This window comes from Myotis yumanensis, unplaced genomic scaffold (genome assembly GCF_028538775.1).
Source record: "Myotis yumanensis isolate MYYU_CA2020_CCGP unplaced genomic scaffold, mMyoYum1.0.hap1 SCAF_12, whole genome shotgun sequence".
Taxonomy (NCBI): Eukaryota; Metazoa; Chordata; class Mammalia; order Chiroptera; family Vespertilionidae; genus Myotis; species Myotis yumanensis.
In genome coordinates, this window is record NW_027223763.1 from 59,803,879 (window position 1) to 59,827,183 (window position 23,305).

Consider the following 23,305-nt stretch of genomic DNA (forward strand, 5'->3'; position numbering starts at 1 on the left):
GAGCCGCCGCCGCCACCTGCCCGAGGCCAAGGCAATAACCCGCGGCAAACGGTGAGTCTGGGCCCCGCAGGGAGGGGTCCCCGGGAGAGCCCTGGGTCCTTTCTGCCCCACTGTTCCTGCTCCGACGCGGAGCCGGGGCTCGCAGGCTGGCTGGGCGGGTCGGCACCGCGCACCCACGGGGGTCCCGGCGGGCGGGGGAGGAGCGCTGGCCGCGGCCTCCCTGGGGGCGTGGCTCCGCGGCGCCCCGCCCCCGCATCCTCCCCGCCCCGCCCCTCCCCCTCGCCCTTCCACCCGCCCCCGCAGTAGGAAAAGGAGAGGGAGGAGGGTAGGAAAGTGCTGTTCTGTGGAAAGGGGCGGAAGGAGGGGAGGAAAAAAAAAAAAAGAAAAAGGGAACAGAAACATGGCCGTCGGCGGTCTGGACGGCCGCGCCGCGGACAGCTCCTAGGCGCCCGGGCGCCCGCACGGCCGGCCTCGGCGGAGAAGAGGCGCCGCCGCGAGTCCGCGCTCCCGGCCGTTACCCGCGCAGCGCGCGGCGCCCCCCGAGACCCAGCCCGGAGGCGGCGCAGGCGCAGAGAGGGCCGCGGCGGCCGCGAGAGCCAGTCCCCCGCCCGGCTCGGCCAAGGGCGCCCAGGCCGCGAAGCCGGTGCGTCCATGCCCCAGGAAGGGGCCGTGTCCGGGTGGCGCTGAAGGAGCGGCGGCAGGTGAGCGGCGGCGGCGGGCCTTTTGCAGAGGCTCCCCGCGCGCGCCTTCTCGGGGCCCGCGCTCCGGTGCGGGGAGGGCGCGGGGCAGGTAGCCACGCGGGGTGGGCAGCTCCGAAGGCCGGCCTGCGGGGGGTCTCCGAGGAGGCGGAGAGTGGTCGGGGCCGGCGTCCTGGCCTAGTTTCTCCGCGGTTTCCGGGGGCGGGGAGTCCCCGGAGCCTGCGGGGCGTGATGGGGAGAGGCTGGGCCAGGAAGGGCCTCCCCACGCCACCGCCCGGGCTCCTGAGAACCACTCGCGGGGAAGCCCGGGGATCTGGGCCCTCGGGACTCCCGGGGCGCCTGCCGCCTGGGTGGAGGCAGGGTGGGGCGGGGAGGGGGGCGTTCGGGCTGGCGCTGCGGCCGGGCGGCGGGAGCTGGGGCTTCTCCGCGGCGAGAACGGGGCGCGCGCGGGCAGGTGTCGCAGGTAAATGGAGAGCATTTCCTCCTCTGCCTGCCGTGGCCGCTCCTGGAGACGTCTTTGTTGGGGAAAACTTTTAGAAAGGCAGGTTCCATTCATCGCCGAGTGACTAAACACAAAACCTAGGAATGAGCCCCTAGTGCTGGCTGACTTTTGTAAAGACCTGTAATGTAACTTTTCTGTATTGAGGATGCTGTTGTTTTTTCTCCCCCCCCCCCCTTTTTTTCCTGCTTCGTAGACCTTTTCCCTCGCTAAGGCCGTGCCTCATCAGAACAAATAAGGAATGACCCAGTTTCTAAATAGTACTCCCCCCCCACCCCCATTATTTGTGTGTTTCACACGGCAAACTTTAGGGCAAGTTATCTCAACTACGTGTGCGAACGAGAGGGAAAGTGTCACGTCCAGTAATGAACCTCCAGCCGTCTTTGATTTTTGTCTCGGAGAGATCGTCAAGCCTCGTAGTCTGGGAAATGGACTGCTTCATTGAAGCCGCCTGCTTAATGTGTGCAGCCCCGCGCGAAGGCGTTCTCCCCAAGCCCCGGTTTACGGTGGAAGTCGGTCTTCCCTTTCCGACTCTTCGGAAGGTGAAAGGTCTAGTAAGAAAGGGGAGGATGTGGGTGCTAAGGCGCCAAGTTTTCAGGTATTTGATTCGAGGTGATCGTATGCATTAAGCAGCTATCTGCCATGCAGAGCAGTGTTGTGTGTACACGTGATGAGAGCAAAATTAGTTGCAAAAGGTAAACATTTCTGAGCTTTAGTCCCTTTTCTTGATCAGTATAACCACGAAAAACCCCCAGCTGTATTTTATTTTGTTGGTACTTCAGTTGAAGAGTTGGTGAAGTGCCTTCTTGGTGTGGGACTGGGAACTCGGAAGTGAACTTGGGTTTGTATTCACGAGGAAGCCTCTCCTGTATGGAGGCTGCTGTGACTCGTTTTTCTAGGGATGGCAAACTCAGGCTGCCGGATTACCCATCTGATCTTTTGTATTACCGATTTTAGCGGATTGATAATGTTTCACTAGTGCCTTACTGTTTAGAATTGTTAATTTGGATAATAGAAAATCCACGACGGAAATGTTGAAGTTGTATTTTCGAGTATTTTACTCGAAACCATTTGTAAATTAGTGCGTTCTGTTGTGGAAGTACGTATAGTATTTTGTAGTAGAAACTTGAACTTTCAGCTGAAGAAATTGGCATGTGAGGATTGTTCTTAAAACGCAAATGTTTTAAATTACAAGGAACTGCAGTGGTGTGTAGTTTATAACAAGTCATGGTGCCAGACTTGAAAGTTACTTGTTTGAAGTATTCTCTATAAAGAAACATGTTAAATATCTCCGATAAAAGCTAATTTGTAGCTACACATAGGATTTTGGATGAGGAATAATAACCCAACCAGGTATCTTTGCTCCTTGTATATCTGTGAGTTAAAGACCAAAACATTTTGTATTTTCGTTGGAGTTTCTTGCCAAGACAGATATTGATTTCACATTGGCTTTGCTGCTCAGTTTGAAAGTTAGGTTTCAGTTTTATCCTTGCAACTTAAGTACAGGTTGTATGTAAAAAGAAAGCTGCTGAGTCAGAGACAGGTTGTCTCACTTGGTCTTTCTGATTTGCAAAACTCAATTTCTGTTCCAGTTTGAATTTCCAGTATAATATGTTTACTGAAACTTAGGTAGTAAGGACAAATAAGCTTTCATAATAATACATGGATTAAAATTTTATCTTCTCCATGCTGGTGCCACAATTTATACCTCTTTCAGATTGTCAGTTTGACAGACTTGTAATAATGGGGTGCTTTGTTGGAATTGAAGATCCCTTTATAAGAGTTAAAACTGGAAGGAGTTGTAAATAGTACAGCTGGTGTGAAACAGTAGGTCTTTGGCATTATTATTTGAAATCAATAATGTGGTGAAGGCCTGGGGTGGGGGATCTTGTTAGAGGAGGGGCAAAAGTAGGGAGAATGGATAACATCTGTAATACTGTCAACAATAAATAAATTAATTTAAAAAATTAAAACTATTTTTGTGGGACAGAGTTAGGTAGTTTATAAAGTTTAATGTTTTTCTACTTATACTTGACATAGTACTGTACTTATATAAGTAAGAGTAATAGAGCCAAAATTGGTATTTGAAAATCTTTTTATTGGAAAAGAATGTAACATGATTAACGGAAATTTAAAAGAAAGAAATTAATTCTTATCTTACTTTACATTTTTCTGTATACTTTAATTCTATTGTACTTGCATTATATATATTTTTTACGTTTTAAAAAAATTACTGCTTTTAGAGAGAGGAAGGGAGGGAGACAGAGATAGAGACAGACAGACCGATCAGCATTGATTTGTTGTTCCAATTACTTATGTGCATTCATTGGTTGATTCTTGTATGTGCCCTGACCTAGGATTGAACTGGAAATCTTGATGTGTCAGGACCAGGCTTTAGCCAACTGAGTTACCTGGCCAGGGCTGTATAATATATATGTTTAATATTGTTCATTTATTTTATTATTTCTCAATATTATTTTGTATTAGTTTCAAGAGTGCATTGTAGTGGTTAGTACACTTGCATAATATATTAATTGGTGTAATATTACTACTTCTATCTATACTTGTTTATAATTCTGTTGTTAATGTTCCTATTGTCTTTTTAAGCATAACATGTTTTACTGTCACAGTTGATTTAACCTTTTTCTATCTTTGACATTTTAGTAAGTCTACTTTTTACTCTTAAAATAATGCTATAATGAAATCACTTTGCTAACATGATGGTCCAAGCCAAATTACTTTTTTTTTTAAGATATTTTATTGATTTTTTTACAGAGAGGAAGGGAGACGGATAGAGAGTTAGAAACATCAATGAGAGAGAAACATCGATCAGCTGCCTCCTGCACAACCTCCACTGGGGATGTGCCTGCAACCAAGGTACATGCCCTTGACTGCAATTGAACCCGGGACCCTTCAGTCCGTAGGCTGATGCTCTATCCACTGAGCCAAACCGGTCAGGGCCGAAATTACTTTTTACATCTTTGAAAAATAAAGATTTTTCTTGCTGTAATAGTCTTTCTAAAATTTTTCAATTCAGTCTACACTCAGTATTATTATGTATTAGTTTCAGGTGTACATTTTAGTGGTTAGACCAGTGGTTCTCAACCTTGGCTGCACATTAGAATCACCTGGGAATCTTTTTAAAATCCTGATTTCTGGGTCTCAATCAGGATTTTAAAAAGATTCCCACATGATTATAATGTGCAGCCAAGGTTGAGAACCACTGGGTTAGACAATCATATACTTACTTTAAAATATGTTCCACCTGATGTTTTGGGACTCATCTGGTACCATACATATATAGTTATTACAATACTAGTGGCCCGGTGCACAAATTCTTGCACATTGAAAGGAAATTAATTAGAAGAAATATTTTAATATCGCTACTCGCCCTTCCTCTATAATAGAAGTGTCAACCAAATTCACAATCGACAATGACAGATGCACAAATCAATTTAGCCTTTTATAGATATAGAATAAACTTGCTTAATTAGATCTGCTTTCTGATTTAGCTAACCTTTTTCCAGTCCAGTGAAGCACCCCAACTTCTCTTTCAGGTAATTGTCAGCAACACAGTAGTAAATATCAACATGAAGCAGATTATTATTGTAGATCACGCAGGGAGAACAAAGGGTAAAATATTTAACTGCAGCAGTGTTTGACTATATTGTACGCAGTGAAAAAACCTGAAGTCATTTTCAAGGTCCATCATTTCTTCTTTTCAGTTGGGTCAAGTTTCTAAGCTTTCTAAATCTCCATTTTCCAGCTAATGAAAAGAAAATAGGATTCTATTGAGCCTCCTATCTACCTACTCCAGGACTTCTGTGAGGATCAAATGAGATGAGGCATGGGAAAACGCTTCACAGACATTTGGTTAAGCGTGAAATGTTTCCATCTGGCTATAAAGCAAGTTGTGTTCCAGGGCTGAAGAAACTCCAAGGAGGCTAGTTGCTAGGGAGAGGAAGCCGGGTGTTGCTACATGACATCATTACCCGGGCGCCCACAGCCACCATTTCTGGGCTGGCCTGGCTATGGGCCGCATTTTGTACCATGGCAGCATCTGCTGCGATTTGGTGGGGTGTTGCTCCAGGCTGGTGGCGGGGCCTGTGTCCCACTTGGGGGAAGCCCAGTGTTGGTTTGTCGGTGCCAGGTCCGTGGTGCTGTTTATTTTTAAATGGCCAGTGCGCGTCATGGCAGCTCCTGCGTTGAGCGCCTGCCCCCTTGTGGTCAGTGCATGTCATAGGTACCGGTCAGATGGACACTTAGCCTTTTATATATATAGATTGGTTTACTAGCTATACATCTTTTTTTAAGTAGTTGCCCAATACAACTACTTAACTATTATACGGGTTTATAATATTTAAGTTATCACAATTCAGCCTATATAATAAAAGGCTAATATGCAAATCGAATGGCAGAATGACCGGTCACTATGATGCGCACTGACCACTAGGGGGCAGACACTTCACACAGGAGCTACCCCCTGATGGTCAGTGCGCTCCTACAGGGGGAGCGCCACTCAGCCAGAAGCCGGACTCATGGCTGGCAAGTGCAGAGGTGGTGGCGGGAGCCTCTCCCGCCTCCGCAGCAGCGCTAGGGATGTCCGACTGACAGCTTAGGCCCACTCCCAAGCTGTCAGTCAGACATCCCCAGAGGGCTCCTGAACTGTGAGAGGACACAGGCTGGGCTGAGGGACCCCTCTGAGTGCACAAATTTTGTGCACCGGGACTCTAGTCTTTAAATAGTACTATAACCAGGACTTTAAATTCAGTACACTCTGTTCTCTGTTCTCTGCCATTCTTCCTCATCATTAAAAATATTGAGCTGTTATGAATATAAAATTAGTTAATGCATGTAAAGTACTTTTAACATAGCTCATGTTTTTATTTATATTGGGAATAATAGTTGAAAACTTCATTAGAAGTTCTTGAATCTGCAGGTTGCAAGTTTCTTTTCCAACCTGCCTCAGCTTCTCACTTCCATGATCACACCCAAGACTATTAGTTTTTAATCTGACTGAACATTACAATGGACTGGGCAGCTAAAAAATATTGATAGTTGTGTGCCATCCTCTGAAATTCTTACTTTATTGGTCTGATATTTTTAATGTGTTCCAGCTGGCTCTAATGTGTAGTCAGAGTGGAGAACATTGCCCTAGACCTTATTACCCACTCTATAACTTAAAAACTATAAGCATCTAATTTTGACTTCCATCTCTTCTTTTGCCAACTCATATATTCTAGTTCCCTATTTTGACATTTCTGGCATTCCATCAAGACCTCCAGGCCATTAGCCAAACCACATTTTCATTGTCTGTCATCCTCTTATATATAATTCTTTCCTTACCCAATTACATTGATTCATTGAATGAGAATTTTAATACCTGCTAGTGCTCTGTACTATTTTGTGGGGTCAAGTTATCAACTCTCTCTTTCATCTCTTCACTCTAACCAGGGCAAAACTTAAGAACTGATGAAACCCAATTCTTTGCCAGTTCTATGGTTCCTTGAACCTGAGCAGCTGAATGTGACTGGAGAAAGCAAATAACAGTACTGACTGGTTTCACTTTAAGCTTATGGCCAAAAATATAAACATGTACCCTTAGCATTATTTAGTCATTTTTCTCTTCCAGTTTCATTACTAAGAAGTCTGTTTAAATTTTTTCCCTTTCTTACTGTTAGCCACATATATATGGCCCCTCCATCTGTGCTGTTGCCTCTTGCCTATTTAAGGATTTTGCTTCCGGAGTTATCCTTTTTCTTTTCTGTATCATCTTCTCTTTCCTGCTGAGTCATTTTTATAAGCATGTGAACATACTGTACCACCTCTGTTTTCTCTCTCACACATCCACTTTTCTTTCTCATTTACAGCAAAAAATGTCAAAAAGAATTGCTCATACTCATTTTCTCTACTTTTTCACTTTGTCTTACTCTACCTCTCATCAACATTCAACAAAGTTAATTGATTAGTCCCTATTATTTAAAAAACCTCAATAGTTTTCTGGATGCTATATCATCCTGACTTGTTTTTTTCTGAATTATGGCAGTTGCTTCTCAATCTTGTTTTCTAGATTCTCTTTCCTTACTTCTAAAGATGGAGTGCCCTAGGCTTAGGCCTTATATCTTTTCTTTGTGTTATCAGAGAAATGTGTGGATGGTCTTTCTCCATTGCTAGTGGGAGTGGGGTTCTTGGGGTGCCATTGGAATAAGCATTTCCAGAGGTCCCTACAGGAGGATAAGATGTGCTAGAAAGCTTTATTTGTGTGGAATTACATCCTTGGGATTGCAAAATCTCATTTCCCTTAATCCAGTCCTGGAAGAGGTGCAGCTGGGCATTCAGCAGAGCTAAAAGTAAAGCCAGTGTCCAGAGTCTCCATTCCAAGGTGGACCTGGGTTTGGTTTAGCTTAGGCTAGTTGCAGTCCATTAGTTCATTGTGTATGGCAGCGGTTCTCAACCTGTGGGTCACCAACCTGTGGGTCGCAACCCCTTTGGGGGTTGAACGACCCTTTCACAGGGGTCGCCATCAGAAAAACCATATATAACTGGTTCTCAACCTTCCTAATGCCGCGACCCTTTAATACAGTTCCTCATGTTGTGGTGACCCCCAACCATAAAATTATTTTCTTTGCTACTTCATAACTGTAATTTTGCTACTGTTAAGAATCGTAATGCGCCGAAGCCGGTTTGGCTCAGTGGATAGAGCGTTGGCCTGCGGACTGAAAGGTCCCAGGTTCGATTCCGGTCAGGGGCGTGTGCCTTGGTTGTGGGCACATCCCCAGTGGGAGATGAGCAGGAGGCAGCTGATTGATGTTTCTCTCTAATCGATGTTTCTAACTCTCTATCTCTCTCCCTTCCTCTCTGTAAAAAATCAATAAAATATATTTGAAAAAAAAAGAATCGTAATGTAAATATCTGATATGTAGGATGTATTTTCATTGTTACAAATTAAACATAATTAAAGCATAGTGATTAATCACTATGTGTTTTCCGATGGTCTTAGGCGATCCCTGTGAAAGGGTTGTTCGACCTCCAAAGGGGTTGCAACCCACAGGTTGGCGACCCACAGGTTGAGAACCATTGGTGTATGGGGACTGCGGCGGGATGGTGGAGCAGGTGAGTGGACGGTGCCAGGCCAAGGTGGGAGCAAGTGGGGGCCAGATTGCTCCACAGACAGTGACCAGCGGTGGTGGCAGGGGGCAGGGCCGCAGCCCGGCTCCCAGGCCCCGAGGGAGCCAGGCCCTGAGGGAGCAGGCAGGCAGGATGGTGGAGCAGGTGAGGGGGCGGGGTGCCAGGCAGGGCTGCAAGGCTGGGGTCCCTAGCTGGGGCCTGATCCCCTCAGGCCACCCCAAGGGACCCCACCTGTGCATGAATTTGTGCACTGGGACTCTAGTTTGAGAATAAGTTTAGCATGTATTTCTGAAGGACAAGGACATTCTCTTACACAATACAATAATCACATTAGGAAAATTAGCTTTGTTACAAAATTATCTGATATATAGTCTACATTAAAATTTTTCCAATAATATACCTTACAGCATTTTTTTGTTTTTCTGTTTCCTGGTCCATTCTAGTATCACTGATTCTAGTATCACTGATTACATTTAGTTGTTACTTATTTGGTAGATTACTTGGAGTTTCTACATAGAGAGTCCTGTCAGCGAAAGTTTTTTTTTTTTTTTAATATATTTTATTGATTTTTTTACAGAGAGGAAGGGAGAGAGATAGAGAGTTAGAAACATCGATGAGAGAGAAACATCGATCAGCTGCCTCCTGCACATCTCCCACTGGGGATGTGCCCGCAACCCAAGTACATGCCCTTGACCGGAATCGAACCTGGGACCCTTCAGTCCGCAGGCCGACGCTCTATCCACTGAGCCAAACCGGTTTTGGCAAGGGAGAGTTTTATTTCTTCCTTTTACCTGTAAAAAAATTTTTTATTTATTGATTGATTTTAGAGAAAGAGGAAGGGAGAGACAGAGACAGACATTGATTTGTTGTTCCACTTATTTATGCATTCATTGGTTGATTCTTGTATGTACCCTGACCAAGGATCGAACTGGAACTTTGGTGTATCAGGACAATGCTCTAACTGAGCTACCCGGCCAGTTTTTCTTCAATGTTTTTTATTTTCTTCTTTTTTCTTGGGGTTTATTTTTGCTGTGTGTTCTTTTTTCTTTCTATTTTCTTACAATTGAAGGAATAAACTGTTTTGCATATTCACAACTGTAAACCTATTTTTGCTCAGCCCTGCATTTCCCTGTAAGTGCTGCTTTAACTGCATTCCACAAATATTTATATGTTGTCTTTCCTTTTTGTTCAATTCACAATATTTTGTAATTCCTTAAATTTCCTCTTGAACTATAACTCATTTAGAAGTGTGTTTAAATTCCAAGTGTTTAGAGATTTTCCTGTTATCATTTGATTCTCAGATTTTAATCTTTAATCTAGAATAATACCTTGGACTTTTTTTCTTCATGATATTGACATTTGGTTTTTTAGAATTCTACCCTTTAGTTTGAGTTTGTCTTCCTCATCCCTCATGATTAGATGAAGGCTATGCATTTTTATCACTATATAACTAACGTGATGTACTTCTTAGTGCATCACATCAGAAGGTATGTCATATCAGTTTGACAAATTATGAGTGATGTTAAATTTGATTACTTGGTTGAAGTGGCCACCAGATTTCTGGTGATACATTTTATTTCTTTGTAATTATTAGTATCTCTGGGGAAGAGTCTGAGATTGTATAAATATCCTATTTCCAATCCCCTTCTACTCAGTAGTTTTAGTACCCATTGATAATTCTCAAATCTAAATACTGTGATGATTGTAATGTGGTTTTTATAATTTACTGATGAGAGACAGAGAGAGACATCAATTTGTTGTTCCACTTAACGCATTCATTAATGATTCTTATGTGTGCCCCAACGGGGTGGGGTGGTGGTGAATCAAAAACACAACCTTGGCCTGTGGAAATGATGCTCTAATCAACTGAGCTAGGGTGTAATATGGTTTTTGGTCTTTACTATTATGTTTATTAGTTGGCATTCTATTGTAAGGAGCATTCTTTTCCTTCCCTCCTCTTCTTTCACTTTTTATAATATCAGTATGGATACAAGGCTTAAAAAAATCAAATGTGTTATATACTCCATTACTGTCATTCATTTTGATGCTGAATTATTCACAGACTGGCCAATGGGAGACTCTTTAAGCTAGTTCATGTGTCCTTTTGATAGGCCCCCATTAGTCTTTGAGCAATGGTTTGGTTTTGTTTTCTCCTTTGCATAAGATGTTCTAAGGGTATCTTGTACTCTTCTTGCCCAGTCTTGATATTATTGGCCATTTATCCAAGGAGCTAGTATCCTACAGTGGAGGGTGGTTTAAAAAAATAAAAATTTAGCTGTAGCCAGTTTGGCTCATTGAATAGAGCATCGGCCCATGGACTGAAGGGTCCAGGGTTTGATTCCGGTCGGGGGGCACGTGCCTAGGTTGCAGGCTTGATCCCTGACTTTGGTCGGGGTGCATGCGGGAGGCAACCAATCAATGTCTCTCACATCGATGTTTTTCTCTCTCTGTCTCTCCCTGTCCCTTAAAAAAAAAGAGAGAGAGAGAAATAAAAATTTAGGTGCTGCATTTGTTTATTGCTTGTGGGGTAACACTGCTTCTGGATTTTATTTTTAGCAGAAAGGAGGAGGAGATACACATACATGAATTGTTAACAGCTTTATTGAGCTATAATTCACATACTACACAATTCACTGATTTGAAGTATATAGTTTGTTGGTTTTTAGCATACTCACAATTGCTCAACTATCACTATGATCAATTCTAGAACATTTTCATCACCCCAAAAAGAAACCCTATACCTATTAGCAGTCACTCCCCATTTCCCCCAACCCTCTAGCTTTAGGCAGCCCACAAGTCTACTTTCTCTTCTATTTTGAACTTTTCATATAAATAGAACCATACAATATGTAGTCTTTTGTGACTTCTTCCACTTAGCATAATGTTTTCAGGCTTCATCCATCTTGTAGCATGTAGCAGTACTTAATTTCTTTTCATTGCTGAGTGACAATCCATTGTATGGATGTACTACTGTGTTTTATTTATCTCTTCGTCAATTGATGGTCTTTTGGGCTCTTTCCACTTGTCTATTATCAATAATGTTGAATACATATTTAAAATATTTTATTTTTTGCCCTGATTGGTGTGGCTCAGTTGGTTGGAGTGTCAACCTGTGTACTGGAAGGTCATGGGTTTGATTTCCAGTCAGGGCACATACCCAGGTTGTGGGTTCAACAACTCATTGATGTTTCTCTCTCTCTCTCTCTCTCTCTCTCTCTCTCTCTCTCTCCCTTCCTCCCCCTCTGCCTCCCCCTCTCCTTAAAAGCAATAAAAACATATCCTCAGGTGAGGATTAAAATATTTTATTTTTTAATTATTTTCATTTTACAGAAATGTTGAAAAGGTGCTACAGAGTTCTTTATGTCTTTATGGTTAACGTTTTATGTTACCATAGTACATTTGTCAAAACGAGGACATCAATATCATTACATTGCTATTAATTAAAATCCAGATTTTGCTTTAATTTCACTAGTGTTACCATAAATGTGCTTTTTCTTTTCTCTGATCCAATTCAGGGTACCCTGTTATATTTAGTATATATGTATTTTTAAAGCTATGAATTCATATTAATACCTCTAATTCAATTCAAATATACTATAGGCCCAGTGTCCTCTCATAATCTGGGATCCCTCGGTCAGGGGATGTCGGAGAGCCGGTTTTGGCCCGATCCCCACAGGCCAGGCTGAGGGACCCCACTTAGTATGCATATAAGATCTTTGGTTAATCTCTTCCCTCTCTCCCCTCTTCCCTCTGAGATTCATCAGTCTGTTCCATGTTTCCTTGCCTGTGGTTTCTGCTTCTGTTTTGAGCGTCTGCCCCTGGTGGTCAGTGTGCATCATAGCTATCAGCCGGTCGCTTAGATAGATAGATTTTACTTGCCTTCTCCATTCTATATTTATATCTCCCTTTTCTCACAACAAGAACCCTGGTTTCCAATAGTTGTTCCATCACAGAATACATACAGAATAATGTTATAATTGCTACAGCCATTCTATATAATAAAAGGCTAATATGCAAATTGACCAAACGGTGGAATGATTGGTCGCTATGATGCGCACTGACCACCAGGGGGCAGACGCTCAACGCAGGAGTCAGTGTGCTCCCACAGGGGGAGTGCTGCTCAGCCAGAAGCCCTGAGCTGGGCTTACAGCTGGCGAGTGCAGTGGCAGTGGTGGGAGCCTCTTCTGCTTCTGTGGCAGTTCTAAGGATGTCCAACTGCTGGGGAGCGGGCCTAAGCCGTCAGTTGGACATCCCCCAAGGACTGTGAGAGGGTGCAGGCCAGGCTGAGGGACTCCCCCCCCAAGTGCACGAATTTTGTGCACCAGGCCTCTAGTATCGCTATAAAAAACAAGCCTTCTAAGTAAAGCTCAAGATTTCTTTTCAGTTCTTTTTTTTTTTTTTTAAATATATATTTTATTGATTTTTTACAGAGAGGAAGGGAGAGGAATAGAGAGTTAGAAACATCGATGAGAGAGGAACATCGATCAGCTGCCTCCTGCACATCCCCCACCGGGGATGTGCCCGCAACCCAGGTACATGCCCTTGACCAGAATCGAACCTGGGACCTTTCAGTCCGCAGGCCGACGCTCCATCCACTGAGCCAAACCAGTTTCGGCTTCTTTTCAGTTCTTAATGTTAAAATAAATTGCTCAAAAGTTACTTGGATTAGTTCTTCTTTCATTCCCTTTTATATGGTTACTAGAGGCCCGGTGTACAAATTTGTGCATGGGTGGGGTCCCTTGGGGTGGCCTGCAGGGATCAGGCCCCAGCTCGTGCCCCCAGGCTCACAGCCCCAGCTCACATCTCCAGCCTTGCAGCCCCACCTGGGACCCCGCCTTGGCCTGGTGTCGCCCCTTCACCTGCTCCACCATCCCGACTGCGGGGTGACTGATGGGGGCTGGGCCCTCCCGCCCAGCTCCCTCAGTGCCTGGGAGCCTTACGGCAGCCACCCCCCACCACCGCCACTGGTCTTAGTCTGTGAGGTGATTGGGCTCCCGCTCACACCCACCTTGGCCTGGCATCTCTCACTCACCTGCTCCATCATCCCGCCATGGTCCAGCTCTCATTAGGGACCATCAGGGCTGGCAACACCTCCACTGCTGCCCACTGCCAGCACCGCGTCACCGACGCCCGCCCTATTCCACGTCACCCCCTTGTGATCAGCACACGTCATAGCGAGCAGTTGAACAATTTGCATATTAGGCTTTTATTATATAGGACTAGAGGCCCAGTGTACAAATTTGTGCATGGGTGGGGTCCAGCCGGCCTGCCCCAATCGGGGCCGATTGGGGCAGGCCTGGCTGGAGGGAGGGGACATGGGAGGTTGGCCAGCCGGCCCCACCCCCAATTGGGGTGCGGGGGTGGGGGGGCTAATTGGGGACAGGGGCCGTGGGCGGTTGGCCGGACAGCCTGCCCCCTAGTCCTGGTCCAGGGTACAATTTGCATCTTAGCCTTCTATTATATAGGATATTATCAGTTTGATACACAGTTTGGTTCATTGACTCACATAACTTTAATGGTGAAGTTAGATATTTAACCAGGTTAAATTTTTTTAAAAAGAAGTTTTTATTGATCTTTAGAGAGAGAGAAAGGGGAAGAGAGAGAGATAGAAACATTGATGAGAGAAACATCATCAATTGGCTGCCTCCTGCACACAACCCAAGCACGTGCCTGACCAGGAATCAAACTGCAACCTCCTGGTGCATGGGCGATGCTCAACCAACTGAGCTACATTGGCCAGGCTAACCGGGTTAATTTTTTAAATGGAATTTAGAAATTGTTCTTTTGTACACTTAACCTTTTAGAACAGGGGTAGCCTGTGGGCTGCAAAATCATTTGGTCTGGCCCTGCCAAGGCAACTTCAGATGGGACTCGAAATTCAATAAACCTAGGAGCTTTTTTCATAGCAACATACATTTATATTAAGTGAATTATATTAAGTGAATGTTGTTATAGATATCCGAATGGCCCCTGGCAGAAAAAAAGTTCCCCACGCCCGCTTTAGAGTGATATACCCTGCTTATGTGTTTGTTTAATCTTACTAGTGTTTAGGAATTTTGATTTAGTTGCCGACATTTTAAAAATTGGAGATTTACATAGAAATCCTGGGTTCTAGCTTCTCTTAAAAAGGCAAAAAGGGAAGTTCTGGTTTTGCTAAGTTCATTTGACAACAATTGGATGGATTTGACTACTAGTGGCAGCCTATGTTTTCTGGTTCCCACGACTGGCATTTGTGTTTGCAAGTTCTCGTCTTCTCCTCCTCCTCCTCCATCTTCATCGTCGTCGTCTTATTCTGTTAAATTGTTTTTATTGATTTCATAAAGAGGGAGAGAGGGATGGAAACATCAATGATGACAATCATTGATGCTTTCTGCATGACCCCTACTGAGGATCGACCCCACAACTCAGGCATATACCCTGACTGGGAATTGAACTGTGATCTGGTTCATGGGTAAATGCTCCACTGAGCCACACTGGCTGGGCACAACCCTTCTTCGTTATAAGACTTTCAGTGGCAGGTGTAATAGTAGAGAATTGCACTGCTTTGTGTTCTGAAAAAGGAACTGATTTTATCAGAGATGACTTACTTTTTCACTTGTGTAGTTTCATGACCCAGCCAGCTTAACTGATGTTGATAATGTCTTCTAAATGGAATCACCAAGGACCTATTTTAAATTGCTTATCTGTAGCAAATAACTTTGATAAAACTGTACTCTCTTTGTTGTTTAAACAAAGTTCATCATTCATTTTGCATGGTTTGGAACACACAGATATTATTGAAGCTTAAAAAAAGTCTTTTTGTTACAGTGAGAGGAATTGTGTAAACTACATTTAGCCTTGTAAATTGAAGTTAATATAAGTTTGCTGATGTCAACAGCATTTATTTATTAAAATGTATGTCATTCTAAACAGTAAGGTGAAATGAAATTGATTGCTAAAGGTTATCTTAGCTATAGCTGGAAAAAGTAATTCAATTATTAAACTATAAATCTGTTTTTATAAGTATTTTAATTATTTTCAAAAGCTTTTGTTAGTACACAATAACATTTACCAGAGATAAAGAAGATCATTTCGTAATGATAAAGGGGTCAGTTAATCAAAGAGACATAACAGTTCTAAATGTTTATGCCCTTAATAACAGAGCTTCAAAATACATGAAGCAAAATCTGATAGAGCTGAAAGGAGAAAGAGACAAATCTACAATTATAGTCTGAAATTTCAATACCAGTCTTAGTAATTGATGGAATAAGAGGACAGAAATCAACAAGGATATAGTAGACTTGAACAACATTTTTAACCTCCTTGACCTGATTGCTATTTGTCGAGTTCTCTGTCCAACAACAGAACACATATTTTGCTGAAGTCCACATGGTATATTTAGTAAGGTAGACCATATTCTTAGCCATAAAATATCTCAATAAATGTAAAAGAATTCAAGTCATACACATGATATTCTCTTACCACAATGCAATTAAATTAGAAATCAGTAACTGAAGATTCTTGGAAAATCCCCAAGTATAAAATTTGGAACCTGGAAAAAACATATGTATGTGTGTATGTATGAATGTATGTATGTATTTTTAAATCCTCACCCAAAGATATATAAAAAGAGAGAAAAGAGGGGGGAGAGAGAGAGAAGAAGGGAGAGAGAAACATCAATCAGTTGCCTTCCGTACATGCCCTAATTGGGAATTGAACCCGCAACTCTTTGGTGTATGGGACACCACTCCAGCCAACTGAACCACTCGGCCAGTGCTTTTCAAACATTTTTTTTTTTTTAATTGACTTGAGGGACAGAGAGAGACAGAGACAGAGATAGAGACAGACATCAATTTATTTCACTTTTTTATACATTCATTGGTTGATTCTTGTATGTGCCCTGACGAGATCCGACCTGCAACCTCAGTGTACGCAATGACTCTCTAACCAACTGAGCTACCCAGGCCAGGGCTGACAAACATACTGTTAAATAACCTCTTGGTCAAAGAAAATATATTTCATGAAAGGGAAATTAAGATATTTTGAATCACATGAAAAGAGAACATGATATCTAAATTTGTGGGATGCCACTAAAACATTGCTTGGGGAGGGATTCATAGCACTAAATACCTACCTAAAAAAGAAGATCTCAAGTTAATGACCTCAGCTTCCAGCTTAAGAAACTAGAAAAAGAAGAGCAAATTAAATTTTACATAAACAGAGGAAAGAAAATAATAAAGATAAAAGTAGAAATTAATGAAATGTAATACAGAAAAGCAATTGAGAGAAATCAGTGAAATGAAAAACTAGTTCTTAGAGAAGATCAATAAAATTGATAAATTTCTAGCCAGACTGATAAGGAAAAAAACACACAAATTAATAATATCAGGAATGAGAGGGATGACATCACTACATAGTATACTGATATTAAAAGAATAATAAGGGAATATTATAAACAACTTTCTGCCAGTAAATTTGATAACTTAGATGAAGTGGACAAATTCTTTGAAAGACACTTGGTATAAGACTGAATGTCTTTGTCCCCTTCTCAAATTCTTGAGACCTAAACCCAAATGTGATGGTATTTGGAGGTGGGACTATGGAAGGTGCTTTGGTCAAGGGGGTAAAACCTTCATGAATGGGATTAGTGCCTTTCTAAAAGAGACCTATAGAGATTCCTGGCTCCCTTCTGCCAAGTGAAGTTTCAGCAAAAAGACAGTCTTCTGTGAACTAGGAAGCCAGCCCTCAATAGACACTGAATCTGCCAATGCCTTGATCTTGGACTTCCCAGCTTCCAGAATTGTGAGAAATAAATTTCTGCTGTTTATAAGCCACCCAATCTACGGATTAAGACAGATACAAAGTATGAAAATTTACTCAAGAAGAAATTGAATAAACTTTAAAGGAATTGAATTTATAGTTAAAAAGCCTACCCACAAAGAAAACTCCAAATCCAGATGATTTCACAGATGAATTCTATCAAACATTTGAGGACACAGTAATACCATTCCATACAAACTCTTCTAGGGATTGAAGAGGAGGAAGTTCTTCTCAACTCATTGTCTGAGACTAATATTACTTTGCTACCAAAACCAGATAAAGGCATTGCAAGAAAAGAAAACTACAGACCAATAGCCCTCAGTAATATAAAATTTCAAATGAAATTTTAGCAAATAGAATCTAGAATATAGAAAAAGGAAATATATCATGATCAAGAGGTATTTATCTCAGGATTGTAGGGTTGGTTAATAACTTGAAAATTAATGTAATTCACCATATTAAAAACTGGAACATGAAAAACCATATAATTTCAGTAGATGCAGAAAAAGTATATGATAAAATCCAACATCTGTTCCTGATAAAAATCTCAGAAATAGAAAGGAACTTCCTTAACTTGAAAAAGAGCATGTATGGAAAACCTATGAGTAACATTATATTTAGTGTAAAAGAAATAATGCTTTCCCGTAGGATTAGGAATAAAACAAAGATGTCCACTCTCAATACCCCTCCCCCTTTTTTTGATCAAAGAAATGTGTATTTAAACCTTTATGCAGCATCTTTACTTTTAACACCATAAACAAATACAATTACAATACTCACTGGACAGTAGATACATTATTATTGTCATGGTAAATTGGCGTATTCTTTTCAAAAGGTAAGAAAGTAACATATAACAATAGTTACACAGGCATTTATATATTCTGAATTAGGAAGCTGACTCCAGGCATTTATAATTTAACAGAAGCCCAAAAGTTTAATTTGGAGAAATGATTATGCATTCTCTCTTTTTACTGTGGTAAAATATATACATATGTAATATGTGTCATTTTAACAGTTTGTAAGTGTACATTCTCCCCTATCCTAGCCCTTGGTAATCTCTGTTTTACTGAAATTGAATCATATAATCTTTTTCCTTCTCTGTCTGGCTTATTTAATTTAGCATAATGTTTTCAAAGTTCATATTGTAGCATTGATCAAATTTAATTCCTTCTTGTGACTGAATAATATTCCATTGTGTGGATATACTGCATTTTATGTATTCATTCATCTGTTGGTGGACACTTAGGTTGTTCTCCCTTTTGGCTATTGTGAATATTGTTGCTGTGACTATGATGTTGAGCATTTATTCATGTGTTTATTGGGTTATTTGTATATCTTCTTTGCTCACCATTTCTCTTAAACATTGTACTGGATGTTCTAGCCAGCACAATAGAGGCAAGAAAAATAAAATAAGAGGAAACTACATTAGAAAGAAAGAAGTAAAATTGTCTTTATTCACAGACACATTATTATCTGTTTAGAAAATTTGATGGAACTTAGAAAAAAAGCTCTGCAACTCATAAGCAACTTTAGCATGATTGCATTATATAAGATCAATAGATAAAAATCAATTGTAAAAAATGCTCAAAGTCACTAATCATCTGAGAGATACAAATCAAAACGACAGTGAGGTACCATCTCACACCTCTCAGAATGGCTATCATCAACAAATCAACAAATGACAAGTGCTGGCGAGGATGCAGAGAAAAAGGAACCCTTGTGCACTGCTGGTGGGAATGCAGACTGGTGCAGCCACTGTGGAGAATAGTATGGAGTTTCCTTAAAAAACTAAAAATGGAACTCAGCCCTAAACGGTTTGGCTCAGTGGATAGAGCGTCGGGCTGCAGACTGAAAGGTCCCGGGTTCGATTCCGGTCAAGGGCATGCACCTTGGTTGCGGGCAATATCCCCAGTAGGGGGTGTGCAGGAAGCAGCTGGTTGATGTTTCTCTCTCATCGATGTTTCTAACTCTCTATCCCTCTCCCTTTCTCTCTGTAAAAAATCAATAAAATATATTTTTTAAAAAAGTGGAACTCACATTTGACCCAGTGATCCCACTTCTAGGAATATATCCCAAGAAACTAGAAACACCAATCCGAAAGGATATATGCAACCCTCTGTTCATAGCAGCACAATTTACCATAGCAAAGATTAGGAAACAGCCTAAGTGCCCATCAGCAGATGAGTGGATCTGCTGTGGAATATCTACACAATGGAATACTACGCTGCTATAAAAAGGAAGGAACTCCTACCATTTGCAACAGCATGGATGGACCTGGAGAGCACTATGCTAAGCGAAATAAGTCAGTCAGAGTAAGATAAATATCACATGATCTCACTCATTTGTGGAATATAATGAATAACAAAAACAGATCCAGAGACAGAGAAGCATCAATCAGACCGTCAAACCTCAGAGGGAAGGTAGGGGAGGGTGGGGGTAAGGGGGAGAGATCAACCAAAGGACTTGTATGCATGCATATAAGCCTAACCAATGGACACAGACACCAGGCGGGTGAGGGCATGAGCAGGGGGCAAGGGGGTGAAGGGGTTAAGGACACATATGTAATACCTTAATCAATAAAGAAAAAAAATACATGATTTTAAAAAATATATGTACTACTAGCAGCCAGGTGCATGAAATTTTGCATGGGTGCAGTCCCTAGGCCTGGCTGGCAATCGAAGCGCGAGCGTCTGGTGTGGAAGGGCAGGTCCCAGCTGACCTCTGGGCCCTGTGTAGCACCTGTGCCCCTAGGCCTCCACATGCCCCCACATGCCCCCCTCCGCCTGAGTCACAGTGCCTGAGTCCCCATGCGGAGATGCGGTGAGCATGGCTGGATGCTGTGGGCCAGGGTGCAGCATGGGCCTCTGGGTTGCCCAGTGATGCTGCATGGAAGCTGGGTGGGCAGTGCGCTCTCTCTAGGCTAGCCTTGCAGACCAGCTCCTGCCCAAACCCACAGGGAGCCCGACTGCCCCCTGTGGTCCCGGCGGCTGCAGCCTGGCTCACCTGGAAGAGGCTGTGCGGGTGGAGGGGTGGGCTCCTTGCGGGTGCCTGGCCCCTGAGCGCGGGGGCTTCCCCGATGCTCGAGCCCTGGCGTCCCAGGGGAGGGTAGCAGGGGGAGTGAGAGCGAACTCGAACTCGGTGGACACACTGCATTCTCACCGCACCTCTGTCCCTGTCACCCCCGCCCCCAGGTAGCCGGTGAGAGGTCGCAGTGCATCACCTGCCATATTCCGCGCCGCCCCCTGCTGGCCAGCGCACATCATAGCGAGCGGTCGAACTGCCAGTTGAACAACTGCCCGAGGGGACATTGCACATTAGGCTTTTATTATATAGGATTATTACTATAATGTCTTTCCTCAACCTAGGCCTCCTGTTTTTATTTATTTTGTAATGAAATTTAAAATAGAAATTTGGTGAATTAGTTACGTACTGCTGAATGCAGTAGGTCCTCTGGTTACGTCGGAGATCCGTTCCTACAGTGCAACTTAATGCGATTTTCGCTGTAAGTCGGAACCCACCTACATAAGCACCTATGTCACTCACATGGAGCACATACACAGCAGTAATGAAGTGAAACAGTAAAAAAAATTTAAAAGAAATACCAATTCCTAACCTTTACTTGTGGTAAATAAATAATAAAAAACAAAGTACATATGTACATAGATCGAAATGACAGAACTTTTTTTTTTTTTAATAAATAAATGGGAGATGGCGACATAACCATGAAACCACATACGTCGAGTCCCATGTAACCCGAGGACTGTCTGTACATCAAAAGGAACTTTAAAAATACATAGAAATGATAAAATTATAAAGATATTTTAATAACATGGGGAAGGAATAAATCAAAAGCCAAAAAAAATCAATTATATTTCTGTATAGTAGCAATGAACAATTGGAACTGAGTTAAAAGAAACATTGTCGTTTACAGTAGCATCTAAAATATTAAGTACTTAAGGGTCAATCTTAGAAAAGAAATGAGAGATTTATTTGTTGTAAACCATAAAATATTGATGAGAGAAAATTTAAAAAATCTACATTGCAGAGCTAAACTTTTTTCATGGGTTAGAAGACTCAATATTGCCAATCCTCCTTAAATTGACCTACCAATTCAACACAGTCTCAATTAACATTTTACTAGGCTTTTTTTTTTTTTTTAAAGAAATTGACAAGTGCATTCTAAAATGCTTATTGAAATGCAAAGGACCTTTGCAAAGATAGTTTTGAAAAAGAACAGAGTTGAAGACTAATACTGCCTGTTTTCAAGATTTATTGTAAAGCTACATTAATCAAAACAATGTGGTACTGAAATATAAGCAAATAGATCAGTGGAACAGAATAGAAAATCCAGAAATAAAAACAAATATTGGAAATGAATCTTTGAAAATGGGTGATATGGTGTAGAAAAGATGGTCTTTCAACTAGTGGTGCTAAAAAAAAAATGGATATGTAAATAATGAATCTTGACTCATACCTTACACCATATACAAAAATTTATTCCAAATGGATCATAGACCTAACTGTAAAACCTAAATTCATAAAACTTTTAAAAGAAAACCTGGGAGAAAACTTTTGTGATCTTGGATTAGACAATGATTTCTTAAATATGACACCACAACCATGGTTCATAAAAGAACAGATTGACAAATTGGACCTCATTAAAAGTAAAAACTTATTTTCAAAAGGCAGTATTAAGAGAAAAAGACAAGCCACAGATTGGGAGAAAATATTTGTAAAGCATATGCCTGGTAAATGACTTGTCTCTAGAATATATAAAGATCTTCAAAACTCAGTAATTAGTAAACAAACAACCCAATGAAAACATGGGCAAAGATTTGAACAAACTTCACCAAAAATATATGAATGGGAAATAAGGACATAAAAAGATGGTTCTCATCACTAGTTATTAACATGCAAATTAAGACTATAGTTAAGCCCTAACATGGTTTGGCTCAGTGGATAGAGTGTCGGCCTGTGGATTGAAGAGTCCCACGTTCGATTCTGGTCAAGGGCATGTACCTTGGTTGCAGACACATCCCCAGTAGGGGGTGTGCAGGAGGCAGCTGGTCGATGTTTCTCTCTCATCGATGTTCCTAACACTCTATCCCTCTCCCTTCCTCTCTGTAAAAAATCAATAAAATATATTTTTTAAAAAATACTATAGTTAAGTATCACTATTGATGTATTAGAATGTCTAAATTTAAAAGATGGCCTAATAGTGTTGGAGAGGATGTGGAACAACTGGAACTCTCATATACTGATGGTAGGAATGTAAAATGGTACATCACTCTAGAAAATAATTAGTTTGTTAGAACTACATACACTTACCAGGTGATCCAGCCATTTCATCTTAGAAATTTACCAACAATAAGTGAAAGCATATGTCCAGAAGGCTTGTACACTGGTGTTCATGACAGCTTTAATAGCCCTAAACTGAAAATAACTCACATGTCCACTACATAGGTGAATGGATAAACATATTTTGGCATATTCAACAGTGGACTATTCAATAAAAAAAGGACGATATATTGATACATAAAATAGGATGGATGAATCTCAGAATAATTATGATGAGTGAAAGAAGCCAGGCAAAGAATACATACTATAATGATTCCATGTATATATTAATTCTAGAAACCAGCCTATAGTAATAGAAAGCAGATCATTCATTCTCTTGGTGGGGAGAAGGATAATGAAGGGTACAGGAAAATTTAGGGGTGTTGATGGATATTTTTACTGGTTTGACAGGTATATTTGTGAAAGCTTACCAAATTGTACACTTTAAATATGTTTATTATATGTAAACTAGGGGCCTAGTGCATGAAATTCGTGCACGGGGGTGTGTGTCCCTCAGCCTGACCTGCACCCTCTCCAATCTGGGAGCCCTCAGGGGATGTCCTACTGACGGCTTAGGCCCGCTCCCCGTGGTTCTCTGCTCTTTGCTGAGAGGTGCCTGCGGGCCGTGCTTCCCTGCGCCCGGTTGCCGCGGCAACGGCCAAGCGGGCTGTGCTGGGAGCTGCCTCCTACCTGCTGTCAGTCTTCACAGAGGCAATGAGGTTAATTTGCATACTCACTCTGATTGGCTGGTGAGCGTAGCGGAGGGATGGTTAATTTACATGTTTCTCTTATTATATAGGATTATACCTCTCAAGAAAGTTGTTTTTGAAAAGCATATGAAATC

At 41.8% G+C, this 23,305-nt stretch overlaps 1 protein-coding gene across 3 annotated transcripts in view; it reads left to right on the top strand.

The window, feature by feature from the left end:
* Positions 1-462: 462 nt before the first annotated feature.
* Positions 463-23,305, top strand: part of DENND4C (DENN domain containing 4C) — a 108,282-nt gene continuing 85,439 nt past the window's right edge. For 2 of the 3 annotated variants that reach the window (XM_070431731.1, XM_070431732.1), the window contains exon 1: positions 463-701. The gene's annotated coding sequence lies outside the window, so the exon portion shown is untranslated. The remainder of the gene's footprint in view (positions 702-23,305) is intronic. The other variant, XM_070431730.1, reaches the window with a different exon arrangement.